A 23303-nucleotide genomic window follows, 5' to 3' on the forward strand; every position below is an offset into this window, starting at 1 on the left:
TTGGCTTTTATTTATCACCTGTAATAGGGAGTGTGAAGCCATGCCTCACTCTTAGCCTGTTTTCTGTTGCTCTAGCAGAACTCCAGAGACCAATTTATAAAGACAAGAGGTTTACTTTTGATTCTTATGGTTCCGGAAGGCTGCAGAGCGTGTGATCGGGCAGCCACGTCTGGTGGGAGCCGTGTGCTATTTTTTGCCACAATCTCTTTCTCTTTGTAACTAATCCAGTCCTGTGAGAATGAGAACTCACTTTTAGGAGAAAAGTAACAATCCCTTTAAAGGGCCTCCCCTCAACACTGATGCTTTGTGGCCTAAGTCTTAGCGGGAATTTTGGTGGAGACCACCTGCCTTCAGGCTTCTGCCGGGCCTGCTTTACAAACCTGCTTTGTAAAGGAGGCTTGTTAGAGCTGAGCCTCGGGCCTCGAGAGTGTGGAAGTAGCTTCAGTTGGTAATAACTGAGACCATAGAGCACAGGAAGCCTCAAGGATTTGCCATTTGGGCTTTTTGAGAAAGTTTTTGACAGCTTTCAGATGATATCAAATCTCCCTTCTCATCTACTGGAAATTCTGATCAGGCCTGGGGATGGCTCACAGGGTAGAGGGCTTGTCTAGCATGCACTAGGCTTTGGGTTTGATACCTAGTGTAGCTTGCTTTCCATTGTTGTGGTAAAACACTGGCTAAAAAGGGGTTATTTTGGCTTACAAGTAGAGTCCATCCTTGAGGGAAATTAAGACAGAAATCTTGAGGCAAGAATGGACTCAGAGACCAAGAAGAGGTGCTGTTTGCTGACTTGTTCCCGTTGGCTAACGCAGCTTTTTTTTTTTTTTTAATAATCCAGGAGCACTTGCCTAGGGGTGACTGGCGTCACCCATAGCACTGATCCATATCAATTGTTAATCAAGAAAATACCTCACAGGTATGTCCAAAAAGCAATCTGATGAAGGCAATCCTTCCATTAAAATGTCCTCTTTCTGTATCGCCATCCATCGTTGGATGAAGGTTCCCTCTGATCTTGCCTTCCTTGCTCACGTTCTCTTTCCTTCTGTTCCTCATTTGGACCTTGGGGGGCTCAGTCCGGTGTTCCAATGTGGGTCTCCGTCTGTATCGCCGTCCTTCGCCAGATGAAGGATCTATGGTGATAAGCACCGGACTGAGCCCCCCAAGGTCCAAATGAGGAGCAGAAGGAGGAAGAACATGAAAAAGGAAATCAGGACTGCGAGGGATGCTATCACCCACTGATACAAGGGGACGGATCTAATGAGAGTTTACCAAGGCCAGTTGGATTGGGACTGAACGAGGACGTGATCTAACCAGATTCTCGGAATTTGGCCGGATTCTCTGAATGTGGCTGGCCCGAAGTCTTTCTGAAAAGCCATTGACTATGACACTGGGACTTGTTTCCTCTGCATATACTGGATTTTGGGGATCCAGTCTGTTTGGATACTCACCTTCCTGGACCTGGAGGGAGGGGGGGAGGAACTTGAACTTCCCACAGGTCAGGAAACCCTGACTGCCCTAAGGGACGAAGAGGGAGGAGGAGAGGGAGTGGGGGGAGTGGGAGGGTGTTGGGAAGAGGGCGGAAATGGAAACTTTTATAATTTAATAAAATTACTTTCAAAATAAAATAAAATAAAATAAAATGTCCTCTTTCCTGGAGACTAGTTTGTGTAAAGCTGACTAAAAACTTAACCAGCCCAACCCCCAAGCCTGCAAAAACCACAGGCCAACAAAACCACATTTGGGCAAAATTATTAGCTAATTGATCATCTTTAGGGACATTAAAATGATAATACAGGGCCACCAGGGAGGTGGCTCAGCGGGTAAAGTGCTTGCTGTCAAAGCCTGACGACCTGAGTGGGCTTCCCCAAACCCACACAGTAGAAGAGAAAACCCACTTCTGCAAGTTGTTCTGTTACCTCCAGGCACACAGGGGTATGAATGTATGAGTGCCCAAACACATACATAAGCTATACATAGATAAATGTTTGAGATAAAAATAAAAAATTTATAACACACACAAAAAAAACCCCATAGGTGATACATACCTAACAATCCCAGCACCTAGGAAGAGACTGAGGCAGGAGGATTTATAAGTTCCAGACCAGGTGGGGCTATATAGGGAGATCCTGCCTTAAAGAAACAAAGCAAAGCAAAACAAAAAAAGGTCAACTGTCATGGGAGTTTCTGTTGGTGGGATAAAACATCACGACCAAAACAACTCGTGGAGAAAAGGACTTATTTGGCTTACATCTGCCCTGTCACATATCTCACTGAGAAAAGTCAAGACTCTTGCCTTGCTCCTGGAGGCAGGAACTGAAGTAGAGACTGTAGAGGAATGCTGCTTATTGGCTGGCTTCCCATCGCTTTCTCAATTTTCTTACGCATCCCAGGACTACCTGCCCAGAGAGCACCACGCACCATGTTTAATGGGCTGTGGCCCCCACACCCGTGTTTTGTTCTTTTTTTTTTTTTTTTTTTTTTTAGCTTTTTGAGATAGGGTTTCTCTGTGTAGCCCTAGCTGTCCTGGTACTCGCTCTGTAGATCAGGCCGCCCTTGAACTCAGAGATCCACCTGGTTCTGCCTCCCGAGTGCTGGTGCTGGGATTAAAGGCATGTGCCACCACCGCCCGGCTCTGAACTGGGCCCTTTCACATCAATCATAAATCAAAAAATTCCCAAGAGTCTTTGCGTTTTTAATCTATGATAGTCTCTGGTTTTTCTCTTTCATTTACAGCATCATTTCAGTTTGGGTTTCTTTTAACAATTCTATCTCTTTGTTGAATTCCATTTGCATATCTTGGATTGGCTTCCTTCTTTCATCCAGCTTGGTCCTTCAGTTCTCCTGGAATGTACTCATGTCTTCTTTCTATCATTTGAGCATACTTATCAATCTTTTGTATGATTTGTCCAGCAGGTCTTCTATGTCATTCATTGCCTTAGGTGCCATCACTGTAGGATTAGGGACTGGTGCGGAGCTCCGCTACCTCAGACCTTCGTGTTGTTGTAGCTTCTTCTCTGGGACTTGCTCAGATGTTGCTAGTTTCTTGATTAAATTATTCTCTTGCTCTTTTAAATTCAAGCCTCTCTCTCCTTGATTCATTTTTATAAAATGGTTTCCTATTTACTCATTTTATGTATATAGGTGTTTTGCTTACATGTATGTCTGTGTACCATGTGCATGCCTGGTGCACACAAGAGATCAGAAGCGGGCATCGGGTCCCCTGGAGCTGGAGTTAAGAATGGTCTTCAGAACTGAGCAGTTACCGCTTTAATCCCAGCACTTGGGAGCCAGAGGCAGGCGGATATTTGTGAGTTCGAGGTCAACTTGGCCTCTACAGAGCAAGTTCCATGGCAGGCTCCAAAGCTACACAGAGAAACTCTGTCTCAAAAAACCAAAGAATGATTTTCTGTAAGAATATGTGCTCTTAACCTCTGAGTCATCTCTTCATCACCCCCCCCCTTTTTTTCTTTCAGTGGTGGTATTTTCAATGTTTGGTAAAGGATAAAGACATAGTAGAGTTGAACTATTGGTTTCCCTCCAGGGGACTAGTATTTAGGGCTGGAGGCTTTATCTGAAGTCTCCATCAGAGGGTTAGTCTCCACCTGTGTGTCCTGCCTGGATCTACAGTTCTCATGGTTGTGGAACTTTCCATTCATCTGTGGGCCTGCATGTCTTACCCACAGTTAAATACGGTCCCCATCCCAGCTCTGCAGATTTGGCTGGGGTTAATGTGAGATACAGAACTTTCCATGTTCTATGGGCCTAGCCCAAAGTCAAACCCACCCTGTCCTTGGCATTCCACTTCTTTAATGTGGAACTCTACAGGCACCAAAACACCTTACCCTTGTGTAGAACCGGTCCCTTAATTATAGAAGATTCTTCAAATATTACAAAATAACTGTATTTTCAAATTACAATCACTCATTGACTTAGTGTGTGCGTGTGTGTGTTTGTGTGCGTTTATATGCGCGCGTGCACATGTGTATGCTGAAGCGCCACAGTGTGCCTGTGGAGGTCAAAGGACTATTTACAGGAGTTGGTTCTTTCTTCCCATGTGGGCTTAGGATCAATAAATTTTTAAAAATTAATTTTTATTATTTTTAATGTGTGTATGTGCTGCGATTCATTAAACACTTTTCTTTCTGAAATATTTAAAACATTTGATAGATAATTCAAATTAATATTTTAAAAGTGAAATATCCTTTCTCAATTTCTTCATGCATTTTGGGCCATATCTGTTGCTGCCTCCTCCGCCATACATTAAATTCTATCTTCAGAACTTTGACGGTCCAAATGAACTAAGCATTTGTGCTTATTGAGAGCTTAATTTTCAGTTATGGGAAAAGATCACTTCTTTCCTGTCTTGATAACCATCAACCTATTTCTCAGAAATCGTAACATTCTTAATAATAAGGTATTTCAAATTGAAGGGATTTTCATGTGTGTGGAGGTCTATTTGCCTGAAAGCACATGCGTAAATACTATCAACACTAGGTGTTTCCTCTATTGCTGTCCAAGTATCATCATCACCATTGTTACTGTTATTAACTTTAGTGTTTACCAACTTTATGGAGACAAGAGCATTTATGAGGCTTACTGACTACCAGTCTCCAGCTTCTTTGACAGATCTGGTTTCAAAGGAATAAGGCAGAGAAGGAGAGAGCATGTGTGTGTATATACACTACACAAATATATCCCTCTTTCTCTCTCTCTCTCTCTCTCACACACACACACACACACACACACACACACACACACATACACACACACACACACAGCGAGAGATGAAACACAAAAAATGTTGGGTTTTGGGGATTAAAAACAAAATATATAGGACATTTTCTCATAAAATATTGAGAGGAATCCTACTGTTGCAGAGATTTTAACATGCTGAGTGACTGTGCCTCTCTAGCAACCCCGCAGCAACACCGCTGAGGTGCACACAGACTGTTGCAGTCTTGTCAGTGAACTCACGCTGATCTAAGATTCGCTTGGGGCTGGAAGAGCAGGGACAGCTGGCTTGTGATCGCTTGGTTGCTCTTTAGAATCTTTACGAGCAGAGCCGAGTGATTACAAAGGGGGCGGGGTCTCCAGGGCAACCAACGACGGCGGTAAAGTTTGCGTGGAAAGAACATTTAGCTCGTTTGATAGCGTCACTGGCCAGGCCTTTGCTTCTGGTGCTGTTTTCCTGGGCTGCCCTGCAGAGCGGTTTAAAGAACGCTGTGAGCCTGTGTAAGACAGACCTTCGGGAGCTAGCTCCAGCGGCGGCCAGTGTGAGCGGTGGAAGAGAGGTAGCTCTTTGCAAACATCAGATAGTAAATTCCAGTAACCTCTATGGAGGGGCGGACTCTCTCCACACTTTGTTTGTTAAGGGATGGAACCATGTTGGACTTGGTGGCACACACACACACACACACCTTTGATTCCAGCACTCAGAAGGCCGAGGCAGGCCAGTACCTGAGTTTGAAGCTAGCTAGGTTTAACATAGTGAGTTTCAGGCAAGCCGTGCTACATAATGAGACCCTGTCTTTAAAAAAAGAAAAAAAGAAAAAAAAAGTGTAACTTATGTTGTACATAAGTTGTATAAAATATGTTGTACATATTTTCCTGATGGAACCTAAGAAAGCAATTTTTAGCTTACGAAAGATGTATTTATAAATGATTTTTCCTGAAGCACACCTATCGCCTTTCCATCCTGCCTCAGACCAATGGGCTCGGGCTAGGGAATGCCAGTGTGCTGTCCCAGCCACACAGAAGAACGTGTGTAACTAAATGTTCTCATGTAACCTAGGAGCTAACCACTGCCATTAGACTTCCTGGTAGGTCAACACCTTTGCTGGTTTGACAAGTGCCAAAAGACACTATCTGTTGATTTATATCTCGATGGTGTTTAGAATGCAGCCCAATATTCTAACCCACGCTATGAGTAATAGACACGAAAAATAATGCCTTCTTCCGAGCCCTAAATTTCTACTAATGTCTTCTGCTCTTATTAAAGAATTAAGCCAAAAGTTTGACTTCTTTTAAAAAGAGGAACAGATGGCTGAGACGTGTTTGCCCTTTATCCATTCCGTTTCTCTGTATCAGCTTTGAAGGATTCGACTGCGTGGATATTCAGTCTAGCTCTTGTAGGTTTTGTCCTGTCAGATGCCAAAGTGGGGAAAGAAAACATAATTGCCCACAGGTTCCCATTTCATAGAGAGCCAAAGCGTTCTTCTCTCTTCTGCTTGCGTTATTTGCTACCCAAGAAGAATGCTTCTGCACCCCCAGGCGCTCGCCCTCCCTGTCTCCCAGCTACTTTGAGCTGGTTTCTGGTCAGTACACTTAAAGTAGCTTTGGCTACAACACATTAACACGTTCATGGCTTGCCAGCAGGGGGCCAGCCTAAGGAGTGCTCTCAAATGAAAAAAAATTTAGAAACTTAACAGCGACTAGCAAAAAAGGGAAACAGTTCTCTTGGCTCTGAGTCTTCTGTCTGTGGAGGGTGGAGGAAATTGTTCACGCGTGGAAGGATTGTTTCAGGAAAGGAAGGCAATGAAGAGGAAGCTTGGAACAGCAGAGTGCCGGAGTTGGCGCTGAAGGTTAATAGAGAGGGGAAACAGCCCATTCTGCTGCATTTGCATTCTTTGACTTTGGGTGTGTCAGTTTTCTTTGGCTCGAGTTTCTCCTAACAAATGTTCAGGAGTCTGGAGAAACCGCGCTGAAGAGATGGCTCGGTGGTTAAGAGCACTTGTTGCTCATGCCAAAGATCCAAGTTCAGTTCTGAGCACCCATACAGCGTCGCCTACTGTAAACTACAATTCCATGGTATCGCCTGCCCTCTTTTGGCTTCCATGGGCACCTGGTATACACATGGGGTACAGAAATACATGCTGGTAAAACATCCGTACACTTAAAAGTACACAGAAATTTCAAAAATTGCGTTAAAGACTCAGGAGACAGTGAACAATAGAAATGTATGACCTTAGAGTTGAAGACATTCACCGTCAATTGTGAGATAGGCGGGTTCCTTGGGATGGTGAGGGAAGGTTTGATTCAGGACTCTACTCTGGACTTGATGATGCCACCTTTGCCCTCTGTCTACATGGCATCTTCCCTTTGTAAATGTCACTGCGACAAATTTATTCTTTTTATAAAGACACCGGTCGCCTTGAATTGGGGCCCATCCTAATGATCTCATTTCAACTTTATTACCTCTATAAAGAACCTATTCCCAAATAAGGTTGTGTTCTGAGGTGCTTGAGATGAGGACTTCAGCACACGAACTTGGGGGAAGGGCGATGCCATCAAACCGTGACTTTAATCTCGTGGGTGATCTAAAACAATGAGTGTGCAGTAGGGGTGCCCAGGAAACTGCAAACGATTCTATTGGCTGGACTGACTTCCTTGGGAACAAAGCTGTGGCGAGAACCAAGATGACAGCACCCCTAAACGTGGGCAGACCTGAGACCTCCTAACTCTGCCGAGGACAAAATTATAGCAGTGCCTTTCTGGAACAGGGCGACGCTGTGTTCCACAAACCAGAGTCCGTGCTCTGTGGGCCTGGCAGGAGTTGGTTTATAAACAGGGAAAGGCCGAGGAAGCAGGAAGAAAATAAAAGAGGACACAGAGCAGACAGGCCGTCGTGAAGCTGCTTTCCTTCTAAGGCCAACGAGAGAATGCTAACTGATTGACATTGGGTTCTGCTTTGTAAGAGGAGTGAGCAGAAGGAAATTCTTGATTGAAGCCGAGACTTGCTTGGGAAATTGGGCTGTTAGCTCTCTAATTTTGACGTCTCAGGAGCACGGAGAAACAAATTTAGAATGTGAATGACACTGGGTTTTCTGTCTGGTCTGCTTGGGCCCAGTACAGGAAGTTAACCCCGAAACAATGTCTCTTTCACTTGTTTTTGTTGTTTGTTTGTTTGTTTTTGTTTTTTGAGACAGGGTTTCTCTGAAGCTTGGAACCTGTCCTGGAACTCGCTCTGTAGACCAGGCTGGCCTTGAACTCGCAGAGGTACGCCTGTCTCTGCCTCCTGAGTACTGGGATTAAAGGTATGCACCACCACTGCCCAGCTAATTGTTACTGAACAATATACAGTCTACTCTGGAGCCCACTGTGTAGTCACCAGAGAGGACGATTTCTGAGCCTCCCGCCTTCACCCGTTCTACACACCCACGAATATGATAGAGTTGAATTCTATGAATTTCTCTGAGTTTTCGTGTGTTTACAAGAAAGAATATACAAAATCATATATAAAGCCCTATCATATGAACAAAATCTCAAAACTCACGGTATTTTATGAAATGCTTTGTTTAAATTACATCCTAATTTTGGATTTTATCATCATCATCATCATCATCATCATAATCATCATCATCATTTGTGAGACCGGCTCTCCCTATACAGCTGAGACTGAATTGATGATCATCCTGTCTTAACTGTCCTCCAGGGTTCTTTCTTGCCAGACACTACATTCAAGTCTTTTTTATAATCTTAATGTCTCCATATTTTGTATTAACATTCCGTCTTGCATTTTAGCAAACCATACATACGGAACAAAGTTAGCAAGTTACACACATATTTAGATCATAGCCTAGACTAATTATGGAAGTGTTTATCCTATTTGGTCTCGATGTTTGGGGGAACTCCTCCTCAGCCACTGGTGGAGCAGGGGTCCCTGTACAGCAATGTAGGCCCTGAAGGATTTGTGTGTGAGTGAGCAAAGCAACCACACGATGGCAGCGTGCTGAAAGAATGAAAAGTTAAGGCTTAATAAAAAATCCTTTTAGAGATCTCTATGAACAAAGAAGAAAGCCTGATCCCCAAACCCCTGACTCAAGTGGAGTGCTTTGTTATTTTGTTTTGTTTTGTTTTTTAGGGCATGTAGCTCAGGCTGGATGCAGATTTGCAATGGGGTTGAGGCTTGCTTTGTTTCCTGACCCTGCTGCCTCCACCTCCAAGTGCTGAGATTGCAGAATTGTGCCACAGCTTACAGGTGGAAGAGACCAGAACTTGGGCGTTCTGACATCTTTAATGGAGAATCAAACAATCAAACTGAATGATACTCTGAATAGAATGGTTTTGGTAGTCTGTATGGGCACATCTGGTGAATTATAAGGAAAATACATGATAACTAAAGATGGACTCTGATATTAACATACAGCAGTTATGCAACATGATCCGATTGCTCTCTTGATGACATAAAAAGTGTCCTAAGTACATTTAGATATGTGCTATGTACTTTGAATGACTCATTAAAATATTACAATAGTGAGTTTATATAAGTTCTTTGCTTTATCATCTTTGCCTGAAGATTTTTGTGGTTTTTTTTTTTTTCCATACAGGGTCTGACATATCCTGGGTTGGCATCGAACTTACTATTTAGCTAAGGAAAACTTTGAACTTCTGCCCTTGCTCTTCCACCTCCCAAGTGCTGGGATTACAGGCGTGGGTGTGAAGTATGTTCCTTGACAGGACAGAGCCTTTCTTGCTTCTTGATAAACCTAACTCAGGGCATTAGGGTGTCAGTGATCAGTCACCGGGGCCATCCTGAGTCTGTGGCTTCTCAGTCCATTGTCTCACATCCCAGAATGAGTAAGCACAGACCAAGAGTGAACATAACAAACATTTCATTAAGGGAAAGAGAGGAAAACATCCGAGAGGGGGAGGGGTTAGGGTGCATAGGCGCTGCCCTGCCCTGACCAGCACCTTTTATGGATCTTCTGACTGGAACTGGAGGAGATCTTTGCTGGGATTGTTCGTTTTGGGGGCTGTCTATACATGCTCCCTAGGCCTTTGGGGACCTAACACGTGAGTGGTCACTCTGGATTAACCATGGGCCTTATTGCTTAAGGGGAGCTAGTTTATCATCACCTGGTGTATGTAGGGTTGGATGTTCAACCCAGGACTTGGTCCAAACTAGGCAAACAGTCTGCCAACTGTGCCTCAGTCCAGATCTGTCTGTCTGTCTTCCCCTTCCTTCTTTCCTCTTCTTTCCTTCCTTCCTTCCTCCCTTCCTTCCTGCCTTCTTGCTTTCCTTCATTCCTTTTTAAATTATCAAGCAACTTAGCCTGGTGCTCAGAAGGCTGAGCTGGAAACCGGACAACTCTACCATGAGATATGTAGTGTCCTGGGAGGGAGGGAGGAAGGGAGGGCAAGAGATTTGGGGTCTGGTTTCCACTGGAAAGCCTCTTTCCTTCCTCTCAACAGCGCAGACTGATAATCCATGACCAGGTTTCCAAAGGGGAAACTGGTGTGCTTAAGGAAAGAAGGGAGCCAGGCAGCTGGTTAGGAACCAGAGCTACGCGGGGACGAAGCTTAAAAACTGCAAGCCTTGCCTTTAACTGTATGAGAAACATTTTCTTAAATCAAGGGTAGTTAGCCCACCAAGAACCCATATTCCACAAACCTTCCCAATCTTGTGGCAAGCCTGTTTGCCTGACTCCTGTACATTCTGAAGACTTGACTTAACTCTTCTAACCTTTAATGATTAGCCCAATCACATCAGATGGTTAAGGCTATTGCAGTCACCACCTGCACTGGAATGAAAACGAGAGAATTTCCTGCAGACGTGGGATTCTTCCCAGCATTGCCTTCGGGTTTTATGGCTTGCTTTGGAACCCTGTAGGATCTTTGTTCATGCTATGAACCCTGAGATTTTGTTATTTAGTGCAAAACCCTGTTTCTAGTTGTGGTGTGGCTCAGCCCTTAGCACACACTTTTAATCCAAGAGCTTTCTGCTTGGATACTGTAAACACGATCAACAAGCAACCAGTTGATAGGAAACAGCCATAGAGAGAGAGAGAGGAAATCAGGAGGATGGAGAGCCGCACACAGGAAGTAGAAGGGAGGGACATGTGGTTGGAGGAGTTTTGTTTGAGTCTTTACAGGTGAGAGCTCTCTTGTTGTGATGTTTGTGGAAGAGAAAGATCAGGCGGGTGCTTTCTCTACCTCTCTGAGCTAGCAGGCTTTCACCCCAGCATCTGGCTCCCGAGTCTTCATTGGCAAAATGTGGTGTATTGGATTTTAGGAATGCCTCAAGAGACTTGGCTTTATCAGTATTTTGTATTTACACAAATTTGCATTTCCCTAATCAGCCAATTAATGTATTTCAGATAAACATTAAATTTAGGGAACAAACAAGCGAAAACTCCTTAAAATGCACTTAAAACAATTGATAACAGACGTGTAGTGTTACATTTTCAATGGTTAGTCAGTTACCAGCAATCACATGTGATACATCAACTTGGCCGGATAATTACAGGACTATCTTTTGCAGAATTAGTGTTTGTTTGTATCAAACATCTAAAACCCTTTGAAACTTGCGGCTGGAAAGATGGCTCAGCAGTTACGAGAATTGGCTGCTCTTCTAGGGTACTCAGGTTCGACCCCAACCACGCACTGGTACCCCATATTGCTTATAACTCAGGGGGCTCGAATGTTCTCTTTTGGTCTCCCTGGGTATCAGGCACAGACGTATATGCAGACTAAACAGCCATATACACAAAAATTGTATATAGCTAAAAATTGTCTTATCCCTTATTTAACTTACTCTCCTAAAGCATTAAAAGTCAAATCTTCCGATACAGATAAAGGCTACAGAGATGGCTGAAAGGGTGAAGGTGCTTGACATAGGCCTCAGCTAGGCCTGATTTGTATTTTTCCATCTGCGGAGAAAAAGCCACCTTTACATGACCATCATAGAAATCTTACTTGCCTTTATTTATTTATTTATTTGTCTTCATTTTAAAACATTTTATATGTATTTGTTTATCATGTATGTCTGGTGGGTGGGTTGTCCCTAGCGGTCAGAGGGCAACTTTGAGAGTCTATTATCCCCTTTTGGGTGGGTCCTGGGCCTCAGACTCAGGTAGCAAGCACCAAGATTTCTGTGACTGTCAAGATGGCGTTTTCTCAACAGATGGGGAAATGCAAGTTAGGCCTCTGTGGCAGCTAGAAACACAGCACCAGCGCCTTTAAAGATGCCAGTCCAGATTTTCAGTGTTCCTGGTGGCTCCATTGACATATACCTCTCCCTGCAATTCCCCTTCTCTTATCAAATGGCTAGTGGACGCTGTATACCTGCTACCCCTCAAAGAAATGAAACCAGGAGGGATTTCAGCATGGAATAAAAAAATAGGTCTCACCTGTGCACATGCAAGAGTACACACACACATACACACATACACACATACCACATACATGTACCATACAAACGCCACATATACACACCCCCACACACTATACTTATATCACACACAGCACAATATACAAAATAAATAAATAAATAATAAGCAAACAAAGAAGAAAATGACTGCTAAGGGTCTAGAGATGTAACTCAGTTGGTAGGGCTCCTGCCTAGAATTTCCAAAGCCCTGGGTGCAAACCCCAGCAAGGTATAAATCAAGCATGATGTGATTTCAATACTCAAGAGGCGGAGTCCAGAGCATCAAGAGTTCAAGGTTGTCCTATATATATATATATATATTTCAAGGATGGCCTGGGGGTATGTAAAACCTGGTCTCAAAAAGACTGCTGAGTCATTCAGGTGACAAGAGCTCTGTCTAAATGAGGTCTGTGACAGACGGGAGGAAGTGTGAACATCTGAGAGACATTTAGGAATCAGGACTTGGAATCGCTTGAGTGTGGGGGAAGCGCGGAGGGGCTCTGTCAGGAGGGAAAAGAGAGCGAACTTTATTTGGAAATCTTGAGTTTGTGAGGAATATCAAGGATTCAAATTGAACGCTCAGATGGAACACGCTTTTCAAACAGACGTTCGTGTTATCATCTATATATAATATAAATTGAGATCCCAGGAGGAAAACATACCAACTCAAGAAGAAAGAGGTCAGAGAAGGAGGCTTGGTGTTGGAAACATTGAGATTAGCAGCCATCAGAAGCATGAGGGAGATGGGAGCTCAAGAGAAGTCAGCATCTTACATTTGAACAATACTTTGTGACACTTGCAGTTTTGTGCGTGCACGCACGCGCGCGCGCACACACACACACACACATTTGTTATTTAATCCCTTTTTTATGGCTTTGGGGGATCTTTCCTGTTTCCTTATCTGTTGACCAATCATTTACAGCACTGAACACAGAAAAATCAGCCAAGCTGTGAGGAGAGGCTTCGTTGCCCAAGTGACCTTTTCCCCTTTTCTTTGGTGGGGGTTAAATTTTGCTATGAGAAGGCTGAGACCCAGGACTATAATTTGTTTATGGTAACAAATGCTAAAAGTAAGTCTAGGTTTTGTTTTGCTGGGTCCGGCATCCCCCCCATCAGTGCAAGCACGTGCGTGTGTGTGTGTGTGTGTGTGTGTGTGTGTGTGTGTGTGTGTGTATACAAGCACTCACAGGTCACAGCACTTAGGTGGAGGTCACACGACAACTTAAAGAAGTCAGTCTGGGGCTGGGGAGATGGCTCAGAGGTTAAGAGCATTGCCTGCTCTTCCAAAGGTCCTGAGTTCAATTCCCAGCAACCACATGGTGACTCACAACCATCTGTAATGGGGTCTGGTGCCCTCTTCTGGCCTACAGGCATACACACAGACAGATTATTGTATACATAATAAATAAATAAATAAATAAATAAATTAATAAATAAGTCAATCTGTACTGAATTTAGGTCACCAGTCACGGTGTCAAATGCTGTTACCTGCTGAGTCATCTTGTTAACCTATCTTTCTTTTTGTCACCATCTCATATAGCCTAGTCTGGCCTCTCTCTCACTGGCTAGCTAAGGATGACCTTGCATTTTTGGTCATCCCTTCCTTTATCTCCTGAGTGCTGGATTACAGATGGGTGCCACCGTGCCTGAGCAAATCTAGGCATTCAGCACATATTTTGAGTGGAGGAGGTGTCCTGAAGAACCAGAGAACACAGACGGCAGAAGGTGCCCGCACCACAGCCTGGCACTAGACTAAGTGCTCTGAGCGTCACCACACTTGATTTTCAAATCTAGATGCCATGAACGTGTTGACTCTCTTAGCCCCGCTCAGCGAATGAGGTAGACACAGCTTAGGGCTTAAGTAAATCTTCACTGAGTTCCTGTCTTCTGTTGTTTCCTATAGTGAATCTTACCACGGAGTACTGGCTGGGTTGGAACTGACTCCATAGACCAGGATAGGCTTGTGGAATGGGTTACAAGCAGAGGACTAGGGTAAAGGGAAAAGACCAGGGAACATCAACACACTGCTGATGTAGCCACGTTCTTCAGAACCAGCGGCTTGAGACGTCAAGCAGACATGCTGGTGCCCAAACTAAACAGAGAGTTACATTAGTTTCTCATCCCCATGACAAAAAACTGAGAGAAGTGACTTCTAAGAACAACATTGAGTTGGGCTCCTGGTTTCTGAGGCTTCAATCCTTGCTAGGCTGACTTTATTTCTTTGGTCCTGAGGAGAGGCAGGGCATCTCAGTGGCAGGATATGTAGAGGAGAAGACTATTTACTTGAGACTGACTGAGAAACAAAGATAGCACTGTGAGGACAGGCGGGGCCCAGGGCTAAGATAAACCCTCAGAGAGATGTGACCCCAGTGACCTACTGCTTTCAGGTTCGGCTGTTTCCCGAAGCTCCTCTACTTCCCTTAATAGTACTATCAACTAGGGAGTAAGCCTTCAACACACGTAGGTCAGTTTCATCTCTAAATCACAGTTAAAAGGACTTTAGATACTTTTTTGAAGAAAGGTCTTATATACTCAGCTTGGCCTCAAACTCACTTTCTAGTTAGGCTAGGCTTGAACACCAGATTCCAATGCCTTCATCTCCTGAGTGCTGGAGTTACAGGTCCATGTCTGCAAAGGTAATTAAAAAATGCATTCAACTGAGTGTTGTTGGTATCTGCTGTTACATCAGTCCTTGGGAGGTAGGGGTTGGAGGGTCAGGAGCGAAAGGTCACCAGCTACGTAGCAAGTTATGGGCTAGCCTGAGCTCCATGAGACTCTTCCTCAAAAAGGACCCAGCAATCACATGGTGGCTCACAGCCATCTATAATGAGATCAGGCGCCCTCTTCTGGTGTGCAGGCATACATGGAGACAGAATGTTGTATACATAATAAATAAATTTTTAAAAAAGAATGTTACTATTTTATAAAGATTATTTTAGTGAAACTCGTATTAAGCCCGTAATCTACTTAACTTGTCATTTATAAATAGAAATAGAACCAATATATCAAAGTCCTTGAATGAACTAATGGTGCTCGCAGCTGTGTTATATACATTAATAGACAAGATGTGTAGTATTGTTTCAGCTTTTAGTAAGGGTGTCTCGTGACACTGAGAAGACAAGGCAGAGAAAGATAAATTGGGTGTTAATTGTAGGAGGCACAGAGGTCCTTGTTCTCATAGATGAGCATTACAGGAACCTGGAATGTTAAATACACACAGGGTTGTCCCTTCAGGAGAAGGATTGCAGAACCTGTTTTCCAACCAGACGGCTGGGGGCAGACGTGATCAATAGCCTGGTGACTTTCTCAGTATCTGTGTAGTGGAGACCCTGAGATCCCTCCCCCAGGCTCTATGGTACGCTTGTTTTTCTCAATCTATAGAGCCCATCTTTACAGATGATGTCGCATGTATTTTACAAAGAGTTTTGATGTTGTCATATTCAATCTTTGTTTAGCTTACTTTATTCCTCTATGTATGCTTTGCTGGGTACACAGGGTTGAGTTAATTATCTCCAGGAGTGTTTTTACCAAATTGCGTTGTGCTTAAAATATGCTGGAGCAGAGAAAAATGTATAGATCAATAAAATCAATAAAAAATAGTTTAGATTAGAAAAAAATGCCTAAAATAAACTACCTGGCTGGGGGGTTGCTGTCAGACTCCTGAACTTTGAACCAACACTGGCTACTTAGTGGTGCCGACCCAAACTACCTTCTGCCTCCCACGGTTCATTACTCTGCTGACAGTGGAGGTCGCAGAGACAGACGCAGTTAACGAAACAAAACCTCAAAAGAAATAGGAAAGAAAGCACAGTCTTCCTCTCACATCCCACGTTCAAACGGCAAAACTCTCGACACGTTCGTTCAGAATCCGGCTACTTCACTGCTGCTTCCTTCCACAGCTCATCCAGCTGCATCTCTCCACTGTGACCTCCATTTTTTACAGCAGCCTCCTAACTGTCGTCACTTCCCGCTCTACTACTAATAAAACATGCAGGATCTTATCAGTGTAGGGATCTGGGCCCCAGGGCCCTCATGAGTTTGCAGTCAGTGTATTTTCACGAGCTGTTTCTTCTCAAGGTCTGAATGAGGGATGGCCTGACTCCAGGCTCACAGGGCTGCAGGCAGGCCAGGGCCTCTGCTAACTGGAGGCTGGAGACATTGGTTATTTATCATGTAGTCTAGCTCAGAACAACATGGTAGCTAGAGCGTGCCGTGCACATGCGGGTGCCTGTGTGTGAGCATGTGTGCCTGTGTTGTGTGTGTGTGTGTGTATGTGTGTGTGCGTGTGTGTGTGTCTGTGAGAGAGAGAGAGGGGGGAGGGAGAGGGAGAGAGTGAAGGAGGGAGGAGGGAGAGAGAGAGAGAGAGAGAGAGAGAGAGAGAGAGAGAGAAGGGAGAGAGAGAGAGAGAGAAGATTGTTAAGATTTGGCTGAGAGATAGTTTTAGGTATTTTATTCTTGAACTATATTCTTCATCATTGTCATTGTGACTCTCTGAAAACTCATTTTATATCCTTTGTGAAACTCAACTATTCTCTCTGTTTTTACTTCCTTTTAGCCAGTTGTCTGTACATCCATTCCACCCATTTTTGTCTTGTTTTGTTTTAAGACAGCGTCTCACTCTTTAGCCCTAGCGGCCTGGACCATGTTGTGTGGTCTCGCTCGCTGACTATGAGTTAGTTGCACGCTCCCTGCCTCTGTCTCCCAGCTCCTGGATTACAGGTATGAGCCATCTTGTTTTCATGCTTCCTTTTATATTTTATTTCTTTGTGTTTCTGTGTGGGCGCACCCATGCTATAGTTCCCCTGTGGAGGTCAGAGTACTCTCTGAAGTCAAGTCTCTCCACTCATTGTATGGGTTCCCAGGAATTGAAGGACCCCTCGTTTTAACCACAGTTATACCGTTTTGCAAAGGTTCACAGATAACTAGCTCAGGACCTCTGGAATGCTGAGCAAATAACAGGCTTAATTAAGGGCCTCCGGAATTCAGGGCCTCCGGAATGCTGAGCAAAGATACCTGAGGTTAGAGCAAGGACAGCCTTATCTGGCTTCAAGACAGGAGATTTATGGATTGGTCATAGAAACAAAGAAAGAGAGGATTGCGAGACCTGAGTCACGTATAAAGCGGGGCTCGTCACGAGTCAGGGGCTGTGCAATCAGACATCTGGTCGCCAGCCAGGAAAGGGGGAGGCAGGATAAGAGGAACAGTAAACCGCTGAGTAGTCCCCTCATTGTTATTTAGGTTAAGAATTTACCACCCTGCATCTTGCTTCTGTAAACCTCGCTTTTTGCTCTCCTATAAAAACCCCTCACCCCCAACCTGCAGGCACGCAAGTCCTTCGAGAGACTTGGTCGCCCCAGGTACCTGCGTATCCAATAAACCTCTTGCTGCTTGCATTCGGCTGCGTGTTTTCGACTGATCTTTGGGCACGGGGTCTCTCCCGAAGGAAGACGCCCGCGGGAGTCTTTCAGAATCAAACTCAGGTTATCAAGCTTGGTGGTAGACACCTTTCCCCACTGAGCCTTTTCTTGAGTTTAAAGTTTCGCTTATTGGTGAGAGTAAAATTTTATTCATTTATCTTTATTTCTAACCCCCCATTTTTAAATTAGTCACAACGACTGTGGATGTAATTGTAAAAAAGCTAAAAAGTACATAGTCTGTGCCATTTTGACTATTGAACTACGCAAGGTTATATGAATTTTAAATGAGCTGCCTGGTGTAATGTTGGTGCACACCTATAATTCCAGCACTTGAGGCAGTGAGAGGCAGGAGGATCGTCGCTTGTTCGAAGGCAACCCTGTCTCCATTGTGAGCTCGAGATGAGTGAGTGAAATTAGGTCCACATTTCAACAGCCTCGTAAGCCCAGGGCCTATTCTGTTGGGTGATGCAGGTAGAGGACACGAGGTCACCTCCGCCTTAGGTGAAGGACCTTTTGGGCAGACCTGACACTTTATGCCCACGTTCAACAACCAGAAATAGTGCTGGAGAGTCAGGTTACAAGTCACCAAGTCTCTGGAATTCCTAGAAGATCCTTCCTGTGTTTCTATTTCCTGGGTGCTTTGAAGAGAAAAGAATAATGATATTAGTATCTGGAAAAGCCGAAGAATGAGTTTAAGACAAACAGGTGATTCGTTTCTTAAAAAGTACTGCTACAACTCAGAAAAAAAAAATATTTTTTGGATAGGTTTTTATTATGCAGTGCAAATTGGCTTCCGACCCCTCATCATCCTGGCTGGAGCTCCCAAGTACTGGGGTTAGCAGTCCTGTATCACTGTGCCTGGCTCGTTTGACAGGAGCTGTTTCAAGGGTAGAAGCTTGTTGTCTAGGTATGAATTGATATGGGAGTCATGTTTGCCAGTACTGGGAGTGTAATTTTACTGATTCAGTGTGTGGTTTTGCTAGGGGCCACTTTTCATGGGTCATGCTATTGTAGGATGATCTTTCTGTACACTGTGAAGATGTGTCTGTTTCACCTTATCTGCCTAAGGCACCATCTGATTGGTTTAATAAAGAGAGGAAAGGTGAAACTTCTGGGCAGACATAGGAACTCTGGGAAGGAATCTGAGAGGCGGGAGATTGGGTGGGACTTGAGGAGCTTGGATGTAAGGTACTTGTTATTCCTTTGGGACACTTTAAGAACTAACCACGCCCACCCCAGCCATTTCTGACCTCGTCGCTATCTTGGCTCTCTCTTTCCTGTCCATCTCTTACCCTGTGCACATGTGTTTTCCCTCTCTCTCTATGTTTGTCTATGTCTCCCCTTCTTTAAGTAATAAATGCTTAGCTTTATGTATAGCCTTATGTCCATTTACTCTTCCGTCCACCGCATCCAGCTGCCTGACTCTGCCACTCGCCCGGGGACCCTGACTCCCCCGGCCACATGGCGCTGCCACCCTGGAGATCTTGCGGGGACCCACAGCCACTAGCAGCTGCTCCGTGAGCTGCCCGGGGCCATCCCATCATTATTATTTTTTAAAAAGAATAATAGTACTGAGGAGAAGGAATGACCTCCAAGGCAGAACACAGATGAATATAAATGGGTTAATTTAAGTTTAAAGGGCTAGTTGGGCACAAGCCTAAGCTAGGTCTCTGGATCATTATTTGAGAGTTGATCATCCAAAGAAAGAGCCTCAACAGTGTGCTTTCTGTTTTCCCACCCTCCTTGGCATGCGGATGCTGTTTTTCTTTCTTTCAAGGCAGGGTTTCTCGGTGTGTAACCCTGACTGTCCTGGAACTTACTTTGGAGACCAGGATGGCCTCTAGCTCACAGAGACCTGTCTGCCTCTACGTCCGAGGACTGGGTTTAAAGACATGCGCCACTGTGCCCGGCTAGGGATGCTTTTCCACGGGTGTGCATTTTCTGTTTTCCCACCCTCCTTAGTACCGGTTTCTTTCCTGCATTCTTTTCTTCACGACAAGCTTCACGACATGACTACCCAAGGTTGCCTTTAACATCCCTATAGAAAAACCAAATGAGCAAATCCCTGAAAGGAGGGCAGTGACATTCTCTCCAAACCGTCCTCGTGTACTGACAGGCACCACTTTCTGTGTGGCTTACTTTCTACCCATTTCTTTACTCTGCCCTGCGGAGTTACGGCAATAGTAACGACGTCACACAGCAAGGGGATCAAGGTTCATGGGTGTGCAGGGAGCCACGGACCAAATTCTGAGATCAGATGAGATCGAGCACGTTCAGGGCACTGTAGTCGTTGACCCGTATTCTGAAGTCATTCCATGAACCTGTGGTGAGCAGCCACGATGGCATTTTGTCCCGGCAGCTGGGGCAGCAGCTCCTCACTGAGTTTGCTGCAGCCCTGGTTGGTTCAGACACTATCTGACGATGCCACACAGGGAGAATTCCAAGATGAGTCAGTAGAAAGCAGAGTTGGAGTTCTTCAGCAAACAGGTTTAATATAGATTTAATCACAGGCATTAAAGAGGAGGGTGCTGCCTAAGGAAAGGGGACAATACCCAATGTGGGCGCTAGCTTCTGACACGATATTGTTTAAGGTAATTTTAGGGACTGTGTTTCCCCTTCTGTTTTCTAAGGTAGTCTCTCTTTGCTGCAGCCCCAACCAGCTTCACAAATCCTCCCACCTTCATCTTTCAAATCCTGGGATTGCAGGCATGAGCTATGATTGCTGCCTTAGGCAATTCTTTTCCTGTCTCTTTCCCTCTCTTACTCACTCCCTCCCTTCTTTCCTTTTCTTCTTCTTTCTTTCCTTCCTTTCTCCTCCCCTCTCTCTGTCCCTCCTTCCCTCCCTTTCCTTCTGTACTCCCCTTCTTTCTCTGAATAAGAGTATAGAGTACTCAGTTTAAATCCATAGGAATGAAACAAATCCTTACTATATGAGGCCCCAAGACCCTTAAGACCTATGTTCTGATGATAAACAAAGGCCATCATCTTGTGTCAGAAAATTGTAGTTTTAGCTGAAAAAAGAAGAAGGTTAAACTAAGAAGACACGTCTGCTTTAGCCGTAAGCATGGCTCACTGCATCTTAACACTCTTATTTTAGATATTTCTATATAAAAGGGTGTGGAAGACCAGAGAGATGGCTCAGTAGGTAAAGGCTCCTTTTTCCTAGCCTGGACCCCCGAGTTCAGTTCCGGAAACTCACATGGTAAGGAGAACTGACTTCAGAGAGTTGTCCTCCGACATCCACATGGATGCTGTGGTACATGCACACTCCTACACCCAAAGAATAAATACATATGTAAATGTGAAAAACTGCAGATTATTTATCCAGACATGGTGACATACGCCTGTATTCTCAACATCCAGGAAATAGAAGTGGGAGACTTACAATCTAAGCAGGCGATTGCTAGTGAGCTATATCCCCAGCCCAGATTATTTGACGAATGAAGATTTGAAATTCCCATCTGGGGGCAACTCCGTCAACACACACTGTTCTGAAACTGCCAGAAAGGCAGGTTTGTTGTCTATGGAACTTGCAAAAAATAAAAAATAAAATGTTCTAGGATTACCTCGAAGAGAACATCCCGCGTTACATAGGATTCTAGGCTTGAGGGTGGGTGAGACCTTCTGGGTAAAGATGTTTACTTTCAAGTCTGAGAGCCTGAATTCGGTCCCCATATCTCTGGAATGTGAGAATTGACTCCTGACTCCCTTGAGATGTATTCTGACCTCTATATGTGCGCCAAGGTAGGTATTTGCTAAACACATCACATGCACACACTCACACACACAAATGCATTTTTAAAAAAAGGATTAGAGGCTTGAAATAAGGGAAGTTGAATATGGTAAACATCCCATAGTTTGGGAGGTGGCGGCAGAAGGATCAGGTTCACTCTTAGCTACTTACGGAATTCAAAGCCAGCCTCTGCTTTGGTGAACCCGCCTCAAAAAACAAACAAACAAACCAAACAAAATAAATACCAAATAAACAAATAAGAAACCCAGCTGGCTCCTGATGTTTTAAGATGATTTCTGGAGGTCTCTGGTTTTACTGTGAAGACTCTCATGTTGAATCCTAGGTGAGGTGGCACATGCTCCCCTTGGTGCTGTAGAATGAGTTTAAATAGGTATTCTCTTGGCTCTGACACTGACTTTTGGGTATATGGGTTCTTGGTTTAGCCTTTTTGCATCATTAACTCACTCCCTCTCCTACGGGTGTGGAGACTTCTTCATGTTGCTACAAGTGGGGAATCCCAGTTGACCAGGAACTTCTGGAGAGCATCATTTAAATTAAAAGCAAGCCTCTAATCCTCACTCAGAAGGCAGAACCAGGAGGATATCTATGAGCTCAAAGCCAGTTTGGTCTCCATATCAGGTTTCAGGGCAGCCTGGGTTACATAGTAAGACCCTGTCTAAACTAAATAAATACATAAATAACAAACTAATAAATATGAGAGCAAGTTCTTGACAACTAAAGGAACAAAGATTTTTTTCTAAACCATGGCTCACATCCTGCATGCTTTAGAACAAGGATCTTTTGATATCTCTTATCCAGAGTGGCTTTGCAATGCTTTGTGAAACTTTCTTTTAAATTAAAAAAAATATACATCTATCTATCTATCTATCTATCTATCTATCTATCTATCTATCTATCTATCTATCTATCCATGTATGTATATCTATCTATCTATCCATGTATGTATATGTATGTATGTATGCATGTATCTATCTTGTGTGTGTGTGTGCACATGCGTTCATGCATGTGTGAGGGTGTGTGTGTGTGTATGTGTGTGTATGACAGGTGTGAGTGTCGAGATCAGAGTATTGGTTTTCTCCTTCCAACACGGGAGTGCCTGGGGTTTAAACTCAGGTCATTTGGTTTCGTAGGTAGTGTTTTTACTCAACCCTTTTGTGGATCTTTGGATGGCAGTTGCTTTGAGTAGTAGTTGACATTGGGCTTCCAACATTACCATCTGCAGCTCATAACCCTTGAAGTGAGGTGGTTTGTCAGTTTTCCGAGAGATTTCTTCTGCACGGAGGATATTCTCCTTGTCTCATTTCCTGTTCTCTCCAGCTAAGCTTCATTCAGTCAGTCAGCGTTCTGTCCAGTGGTGGGAGGAGAAGAAGAGCCTCTGTTTCACAGAGGTCTGTGAGAACTGCTCGGCTTTTTAGATCTGCTAAGCAGCAGCCACCGAAGGCTTTAAAGTCTCGATCAGCTAATCTGTAGCATGTGGTGTTCTGCATAAAATAGGCTTGTTTTCATGTCTCTGCGCTTCGATTTCTGCTCTATCAGGTTTCTATGGTATTCTAGTCTATTAACGCTTTCTATTGCAAAATGTCTTTTGCAGGAGGGAGAAATAGTTGTGATCATTGTTGAAACTGAAAAGTAGGGGCTGGTGAGGTGAATCAGCAGCAGAGAGAGTATGCTGAGCACACTGCTCTTGTAGAAGACCTGAGTTATGTTCCCAGTGTCCACAGCAGGCTGCTTATAATCCCTGTAGCTACAGCCCCAGGGGATCCAATGCCCACTTCTGTGCTCCAAGGATACCTGCACATCCCATCCAGACACGCACACAGACACAGACACAGACAGACAGACACTTTCTAAAATGATAAAAAAAATTCTAAAAAGGGGAAAATAATATAGTCCAAGAGTGAACATTTACCAAACTCCTTCCATACGTAGGATATTTTTCTAACCACTTCCTAAGTAGCCCAGGGTGGTGGACCACACTGTAACC

Source organism: Myodes glareolus, chromosome 17 (genome assembly GCF_982192425.1).
Source record: "Myodes glareolus chromosome 17, mMyoGla1.1, whole genome shotgun sequence".
NCBI classification, from domain to species: domain Eukaryota; kingdom Metazoa; phylum Chordata; class Mammalia; order Rodentia; family Cricetidae; genus Myodes; species Myodes glareolus.